Source organism: Colletes gigas, unplaced genomic scaffold (assembly GCF_013123115.1).
Source record: "Colletes gigas isolate AHSC1104 unplaced genomic scaffold, ASM1312311v1 Colletes_gigas_Sc00045, whole genome shotgun sequence".
Classification (NCBI taxonomy): domain Eukaryota; kingdom Metazoa; phylum Arthropoda; class Insecta; order Hymenoptera; family Colletidae; genus Colletes; species Colletes gigas.
Genome location: NW_025106674.1, coordinates 1,332,844 through 1,341,201, shown reverse-complemented (window position 1 = coordinate 1,341,201; position 8,358 = coordinate 1,332,844). Strand labels below are relative to the sequence as shown.

Here is an 8,358-nt window from a genome sequence, read left to right as displayed (position 1 = left end):
CCAAGACACAAAATGGAAGTGATTTCATAAAACTAACGAAGAAGGTGTTGGAGACAGACCATATAGAAGTAATTCTCACAGACCAATACCCAGGCATCAATTCGAAACAATTCAAAGAATTTCTGGAAGAGAAGAACATAAAAATTATATTCACAGCAGTAAATGCACCTTTTTCAAATGGTATGAATGAAAGACTCAACCAGACAATAGTAAATAAGATACGATGTAGGATTAATGAAAAAGAAAACAAAAAGGCATGGACAACAATAGCGCAAGAATGTGTAGAAAAATATAACTCTACCGAGCACTCAATCACCGGTTTTGCACCAAAATACCTACTAGACGGTACGGATGTAAGTATTCTACCAAATGAATTAAAAGAAATGAATGATAAGGATAACTGGCATAAAGACAGGAAAATAGCACTAGAAAATACCATTAAGTCCCATAATTATAACAAGAATATATTCGATAAAAACCGAAAAGAACACATATTTAATATAGGAGATAAAGTTTATGTGGAAAACGGAAACAAATTAAATAGAAAAAAATTAGACAAACTAAGAATCGGCCCGTTTGAAATAATTAACAAAATATCGGATTCCATTTATACGCTAGAAACTGGAAGAAGAAACTCTGACACAAGTCTTTTCCATATAAGCAAATTAATTCCAACTTCAGAAACTGAAGAAGAGACGGATGAATAGGAGTTGGAAAAAAAAGAAAAGGAAAAAATGAGAATTTTCACCCTTGGAGGGGGAGATATAAGGAAAATGTATTTCCCTTCACTCGAATTTGCCGCGCTCTGCGCGAACATAGCTATAGGGTACTGATATCGATCAATATCGATAGAGATAAGGAGAGAAGTAGAGGTTATGTAGGAGAGTGTAAATGCGGGAAAGTAATGCAAAGTAAGAGTGAAGTCAAAGCAAAATATAAGAATAGAACTACTAATAACGAACGTAAATTGTCGTTTCTTTTATAGGTAAGATTGTACATATGTAAATAATATAAGGTGAATGGTAAAATAAAATACAAACCTTTCTTTTATAGAGAAACATATTTAGTTTGTTATTATTATTATCGGTGGAAACCCTCAAATAGAATAAGAACCTTTATATATATACGTGTAACAATGTTCGGTGATAATTTGAAATCTGAGTTTCATGTTGCGAAATTGTCGGAGCATAACTACAGAACATGGAAAATTGAATTGAAATGGCTTCTGAAAGGTAAAGGATTGTTAAGCTATGCTCTAGGAACAGTCGTAAGACAGAATGATGAAACAGCGGCGCAAAAGGCAATTCACGTTTCGAACAATGATAAAACGCTGGCAATAATTGGACTGCATGTTGATGCGAGTCAACAAGTGCATATTGAGGAATGCAGTGAAGCACATGATGCTTGGAGTAAGCTAGAACAGGTACATGAACCTAAATCAAGAGTACGTATAATGCAGTTAAAAAAGGAATTTTATCATTTGAAAATGAAAAATGATGAAAACATGTCCTCGTATGTGTCACGAGCTAAAGTTGCAGCCAACAATTTAAGGGAAGCAGGCGCTGAAGCCAAAGATGAAGACTTAGCTTACGCACTGCTAGCTGGCTTACCTGAAAGCTATGAAAGTCTGAACATGTCACTGGCGAGTTTGCCAGACAATGAATTTACTTCTGCAGAAATTGCCCGCATTTTACTAGCAGAATATGAAAGACGTCGTACTAGACATGAAGAAGGGAGTGATATGCGAAAGGAAGCCTTACACGTTGTTAAGCGACCTGACAGAATAAATGATAGAGAAGCATATAAAAATACAAGACAAATTACGTGTTTTAATTGCCACAAGCCAGGTCATTTTTCAAGAGATTGTCGAATACGAACGAATAAAAGGCGTGGAACGTATCACAATACCAAACCAAGATCGGATGGAGCATTTCTATTGTCAATGAATAATCTAAGTATGGATGACACATGGCTGTTGGATAGTGGATGCACACACCATGCAAGTAATAGACGAGATTGGTTTACTTCATTTAAAAATTTGGATATAGAAATGATTAATACTGCAGCTGATCCAACGAAGCAAAGTGGTGCAGTCCTACGAGCTAAAGGTATAGGCACTATAATATTGAATATGTATGTTGGTAAGTTTACCAGAAGGATAATTTTGGACAATGTGTATTATGTTCCTGATATCAGGAAGAACCTTATGTCTGTGTCACAAATTGAAAAGAGAGGACATGAGCTCAATATTAAAGATGGCTTAACAAAAATAATAAACGTAAAAACAAAAAGATTATTATGTGTTGCAGTTAGAAACAATGATTTGTACATTGTGCAGGCTAAAGTAGATAATAGATTACCTATAGATGTGAGGCCATATGCATTAAATGTTGAAAATAAAGCACTTTGGCATGAGAGATTTTGTCATATTAATAATGAAACTATAAAGAAAACTTTTCAGTTAAAAAAGGTTATATCAGAAGAAGATGTAAAAATGCAAAATGAATTATGTGATGCATGTTGTATAGCAAAAGCAACTAGAGCAGCGTGCAAACCAATTTCAGTGAGACAGTCTACAGAAGTGTGCGAACTGATCCATTCAGATCTGTGTGGACCCATGCCTATAGAATCACCTGGAGGGAGTAAGTACTTCATAACCTTTATTGATGACTACTCACGAAAAATAACGATATATTGCATAAAGTCAAAATGTGAAGTAAAGAAGTGTATACAAGAATATGTAGCCGCAGTTGAACGACGAACAGATAAAAAGGTTAAAAGACTTCGCAGTGATAATGGATTAGAATACTGCAACAAAGAAGTATCAGAATACTGTAAAAGTTTAGGCATAAAACATGAAAAAAGCAATGTGGAGACGCCACAAATGAATGGCGTAGCCGAACGAGCAAATAGGACGTTATTAGATTTAGCTCGAGCAATGCTGCGTTCAGCGCATTTGCCACAGAAGTTTTGGGCTGAGGCTGTGTCCACAGCTGCATATGTCAGAAATAGGGTATGTAACTCGAAGATTGACAATGAGACACCAATGGGTATTTGGACGGGAAAGATTCCCAGTGTAAGACATCTAAGAGCTTTCGGTTGTTTGGCTTATGCTAGGGTGCCGATTCAAGGCAGAAGAAAGCTAGATGATAGAGGAATATCAGTTCACTCAATAAGTCCCCGGTCTGGCGCATATATGGCAACATTGTTGACAAACCTACGTGATGTCCGGGTAGTATGAACCTTCAAACAGTACGTGTCCAAATTTCGTGGCATTCTGACCGTTAGTTTAGAGGTTGCAGTCGTTTTAGTGATCCCAGTTTTGTCATTTTCAAGACAATGGATAGAAAGGAATTTCGTGTGTTGATTAAACACTGTTTTTTGATGGGGAAAAATACTGTTGGAGCCAAACAGTGGCTTGATAAGCATTATGGGGACTCTGCACCAGGGAAATCAACTATTATTGACTGGTATGCTGATTTTAAACGAGGTCGTACAAGCACCGATGATGCTGAACGGTCTGGTCGCCCAAAATCGGCAGTTGTTCCGGAAAATATAAAAAATGTCCACAAAATAGTTTTAAAAGACCGTAAAATGAAGTTGCGGGAGATAGCTGACACCTTGAAGATATCAGAAGGTAGTGTCTTTACAATTTTACATGAAAATTTGGGCATGCGCAAGCTGCTTTCGAGATGGGTGCCGCATTTGCTCACACCGGACCAGAAACAACAACGCGTCAACGATTCCGAGCGCTGTTTGGAGCTGTTCAAACGAAATAAAAAGGATTTCTTGCGTCGGTATGTGACAATGGATGAAACATGGATCCACCATTACACGCCTGAATCAAAAAGATCGTCAGCTGAGTGGACAGCAGCCGGTGAAAGTCGTCCAAAGCGACCAAAAACTCAAAAGTCGGCTGGTAAGATTATGGCATCCGTATTTTGGGACGCGCATGGAATTTTATTCATCGACTATCTTCAGAAAGGCAAAACTATCAACAGTGAATATTACATGGCATTATTGGATCGATTGAGTGCAGAAATTAAGAAAAAACGGCCCCACATGCAAAAGAAAAAAGTGCTGTTTCACCAGGACAATGCCCCGTGTCACAAGTCGATGAAAACAATGGTTAAATTGAATGAATTACGCTTTGAATTGCTTCCCCACCCTCCTTATTCTCCTGATTTGGCCCCCAGCGACTACTGGCTTTTTGCAGAGATGAAAAAGATGCTCCAGGGAAAGAAATTTCGCTCAAATGAAGATGTGATTGCCGAAACTGAGGCTTATTTTGAGAGCAAAGACAAATCGTTTTACACAAAGGGCATCGAAAAGTTAGAGGAGCGTTGGAATGAATGTATCACTCTTGAAGGAGTGTATGTTGATGAATAAAGTGGAATTCCTAAAAAAAAATTTGTTTTTCTTAGTTAGACCGGAGACTTATTGAGTGATGTGTTACAATGTATATTGGTTGGTTATGCATCAAGAACAAAAGGCTATAGATTATGGTGTCCAGAATTACACGACGTCATAACAACAAAACATGTGAGATTCTGTGAAGCAAAGAAAGGTTATGCCTGGTTGCATAACGAAGATCTAGAACGAATTACTTATGATGACGATTGGCCAGATTTTAGGTTTGAAAACGAACGAGAGACTATGTTACATGATGATGATGAAGATATAAAAATTGAAAAAATTAAGAAAGATATACCTAGAATCAACATAGAAACTGTACCTGATCCGAGAGTGGGAGTGTCTAATGTTAAAAAAGATGCACCACGCAGAGGTAGACCGAAAAAGGTTATAAAAAATCCGTATGGTAGAAAAGGTAAACCTAATCAGGATGATTCTAATAGAAAGAGTTCAGTATCCTCAGAATGTGGATCAACAGATGTGGAAATGAATTTCTTAGAATTTATAGAACCCAAAGATGTAAATGAGGCACTATCATCGCCTCAAGCTAAACAATGGACACAAGCCATCAATGAAGAGATGGACAGCTTGACTAGAAGAAAGACATGGATTGTCACCGATTTGCCAAAAAATAAAAACTGCATAGGGTGCAGATGGGTTTTTAAACTTAAAACAGACAGCAACGGAAAACCATGTAGATTTAAAGCGCGGTTAGTTGCGCAAGGTTTCAACCAAAAACAAGGCAAAGACTATGATGAAACATATTCACCAGTGGCGAATTTTAGTACAATCAGGTTATTGTTAGGTATGGCAGCAACACTTAATTTAAGAACGAGACACATAGATGTGAAAAATGCATTTCTGTATGGATCATTACGTGAAGAGATATATATGAAACTTCCACCATTGTTTGAGCAACCGGATGGGCAAGTAGCTAAATTACTCAAACCAATTTATGGATTAAAGCAGGCCAGTAGGAACTGGAATGAAGAATTAGACAATTTTCTTCAAAAATGCGGATTTACAAGACTGAAATCGTCTAACTGTATTTACAAATCGGAAGAAGACACGATACTAGTAATTTACGTGGATGACATCCTCATATTTTCACGAGAGAATAGAAAGATTAACGAAATTGTATCAAAGATTTCAAATGAATACGAGATAAAGGACTTAGGAGAAGTTAACTTTATACTAGGTGTAAAAATTGAACGTGATGAGGAAGGTAGCATGCGGTTAACACAGCAAGCATATTTAGAAACGGTATTGAAACGATTTTACATGAATGAATGTCGTGGTGCGACGACTCCATTAGAACCGGGTGCCAGATTAAGGCAGTATTGTCGTGCAGAAATTTGAAAAAATTGATTTTGAGTTTTTCGAATTTTATTATACTGCAAACCTTTCTAATTACGCCTGTTAAAACCGTATAACGATACTCATAAAATCAGCTGAGTTATAGAAATTATAAGTTCAGTCTGGGAGCGCGGCCAAGATGCAGCTGCGCGCTCCTACTGAGAAGGAACCGCGCGTCTCTATAACTGCGTTACTTACATTTGTTACTTATTATTATCCGATATTATATCGGATATAAAATTCATCAATTAGCGGACAATTAGCGAACCAAATAACAAGTGATGGTAAGCAAAAACAAAATATAGTCTACATTTGTTACTATGACTTGTTAGCTAGGTAACAAATCGTGGTAACAATGCGAAGCGCGGTAACAAACGAGCGCGCAGCTTATTATTTCAATACATTATAACGATAGACCTGTTCGGATCTGCTCGAACATAACATTGTACTGTATTGAATTAGTAAACCCAAAACTAGCGAAACTAGGAGCAAAATGAGTCGTAGGAAAGGTACGAAAACAAATATTTCTCGCGCGTGTCGGAGTTCAGTGACCAAAAAAAGAAAATTTAGGGGCAATCAGTATGCTGAGAAAATGAGTGAAAATTTAATAAGTGCAACAGCAGCAAAGTTGCGAAGAACTGGTGACATGGAAATTCCGCTTGATATACAACATGGTTATTGTATATTAAATTTTTACACTGTTTTTGCTGCAATCAGTGCTTCTGTTATTTGCAAGACCTGTAAAAACGAAGTTCATTTTACTAAATCCAGCTCTCGCGGGTTAGGTTTCAAAATCAAATTGCAATGTACGTGCGGTTTCCAGTATATAAACTCTTCTCCGTTTATCGATAAAGCATTTGAAGTCAATCGTCTGATTATAGTGGCAATGCGATTGTTAGGAATTGGCAGAGAAGGAGTGAATTTATTTTGCGGGATAATGGATATCGGACTTGGACTTTCAACATCGTGTTATTCTTCTGTGATGAAAAAGTTTCATTTCGCGTCTGCAGCTGTGTACAATTGCGTGCTGCAAAGAGCCATGGATGAGGAGAAAGAAATGACTCTTGAAACAGAATCTTCATCATCGAATCTAACAGTGTCAGGGGATGGGACTTGGAAAAAAAGAGGTTTTAGTTCACGATTTGGTGTGACTACTTTAATCGGTAAATACAGCAAGAAAGTGCTAGATGCTGTGATCAAATCAAGCTTTTGCCAAGCTTGTGCCTTATCGAAAAGCAAAATGGCTACTGAGGAATTCGATATTTGGTTTGAAAATCACAAAGAAAAATGCAGTAATAACCACCATGGCAGTGCGGGTAAGATGGAAGTCGACGCGGCAGTAGAAATGTTTTTTCGATCGGTGGAAAAATATAGTGTAAAATATACTCGATACATCGGCGATGGAGATTGCAAAACATATAAAGCAATTGTAGACGCGTGCCCTTACGGCGAAGATACAATTGTAGAAAAAAAAAGAGTGTATTGGGCATGTTGCAAAAAGAATGGGGGCAAGATTACGCAGCGTGAAAAAGCAGAGTAAAGGCATAGGTGGGAAAGGCAAAGGAAAATTGACTGACAAGGTTATCGGTGATTTGACAATTTACTATGGTTTGGCTATTAGAAGACATTGTCACTCGATCGAAGAAATGAAGAAGGCTGTATGGTCAACATTCTATCATTACGCTTCGAGTGACGAAAATCCTCAGCACACATATTGCCCTCCGGGACCTTCAAGCTAGTGTAAGTGGCGTAACGCAGAGACTGCTGGATCGCTCGAGGAATTTAGTCATGATAAACCACCTCTTTGTGATGAAGTTTTAAAAGCTATAAAACCTGTATATGAAAATCTTTCATCACAGGATTTGTTAGAGCGGTGCTTAGGAGCGGAGACGCAAAATAATAATGAATCTCTAAATTCATTGATTTGGACTTTTGCTCCTAAACATATTCACTCTGGAACCGCTACGGTTGAAATCGCCACTTTTTTGGCTGCCTGCATTTTTAACGAAGGGTTTTCAAGCATATTAAAAATATTAGACACGATGGGTGTCAAAATCGGACAGCAAGCAAAGACATATGCAATGTTACGCGACCAAAATAGAATTGACCGTTCCGAAAGACGAGCGTCAGCCGCTTCAAAAAAAGCTAGGACTGCTAGAAGAGAAGCACTGTCTGACAAAAATCAATTTCACGAGACAGAGGAAGGAGCCATTTATGGATCCGGGTTGGCTGATTAATTAGTAAGAATCAATAATTTCATTCAAACCTCATCAAACAGTACGAAAACTTTAAACTGTAAGAGGGATTTGTGTTTCCCTGTGGAAACAGGGAGGGAAAAGAAGGGAGGTATTGGGAGAGGATGGATGAAGGGGTAGAGTGAGGAGGGTGCGGGTGTTTTGAGTGACACGAACGGCTTGGTACGATGCAGGAGTCTACCCGGAGGTGGACTCGAGTTTATTGTGCTGCTTATACAAAAGTCCGGCGGAAGATCCGCCGTCGGAGGTCGTTAGGCCCTGACCAAGTGCGCGGGGCCGGTGAGGATTTCTCAACGAGAGGCGGTGGGCGCTCTCCTGCAGTTTGGCACGTCCG

The 8,358-nt window shown here is 38.3% G+C and overlaps 1 pseudogene; it reads left to right on the top strand.

Moving 5' to 3' along the window:
* Nucleotides 1-7,261: 7,261 nt before the first annotated feature.
* Nucleotides 7,262-8,056, top strand: LOC122403146 (annotated as a pseudogene).
* The last annotated feature ends 302 nt before the right edge of the window (nucleotides 8,057-8,358 follow it).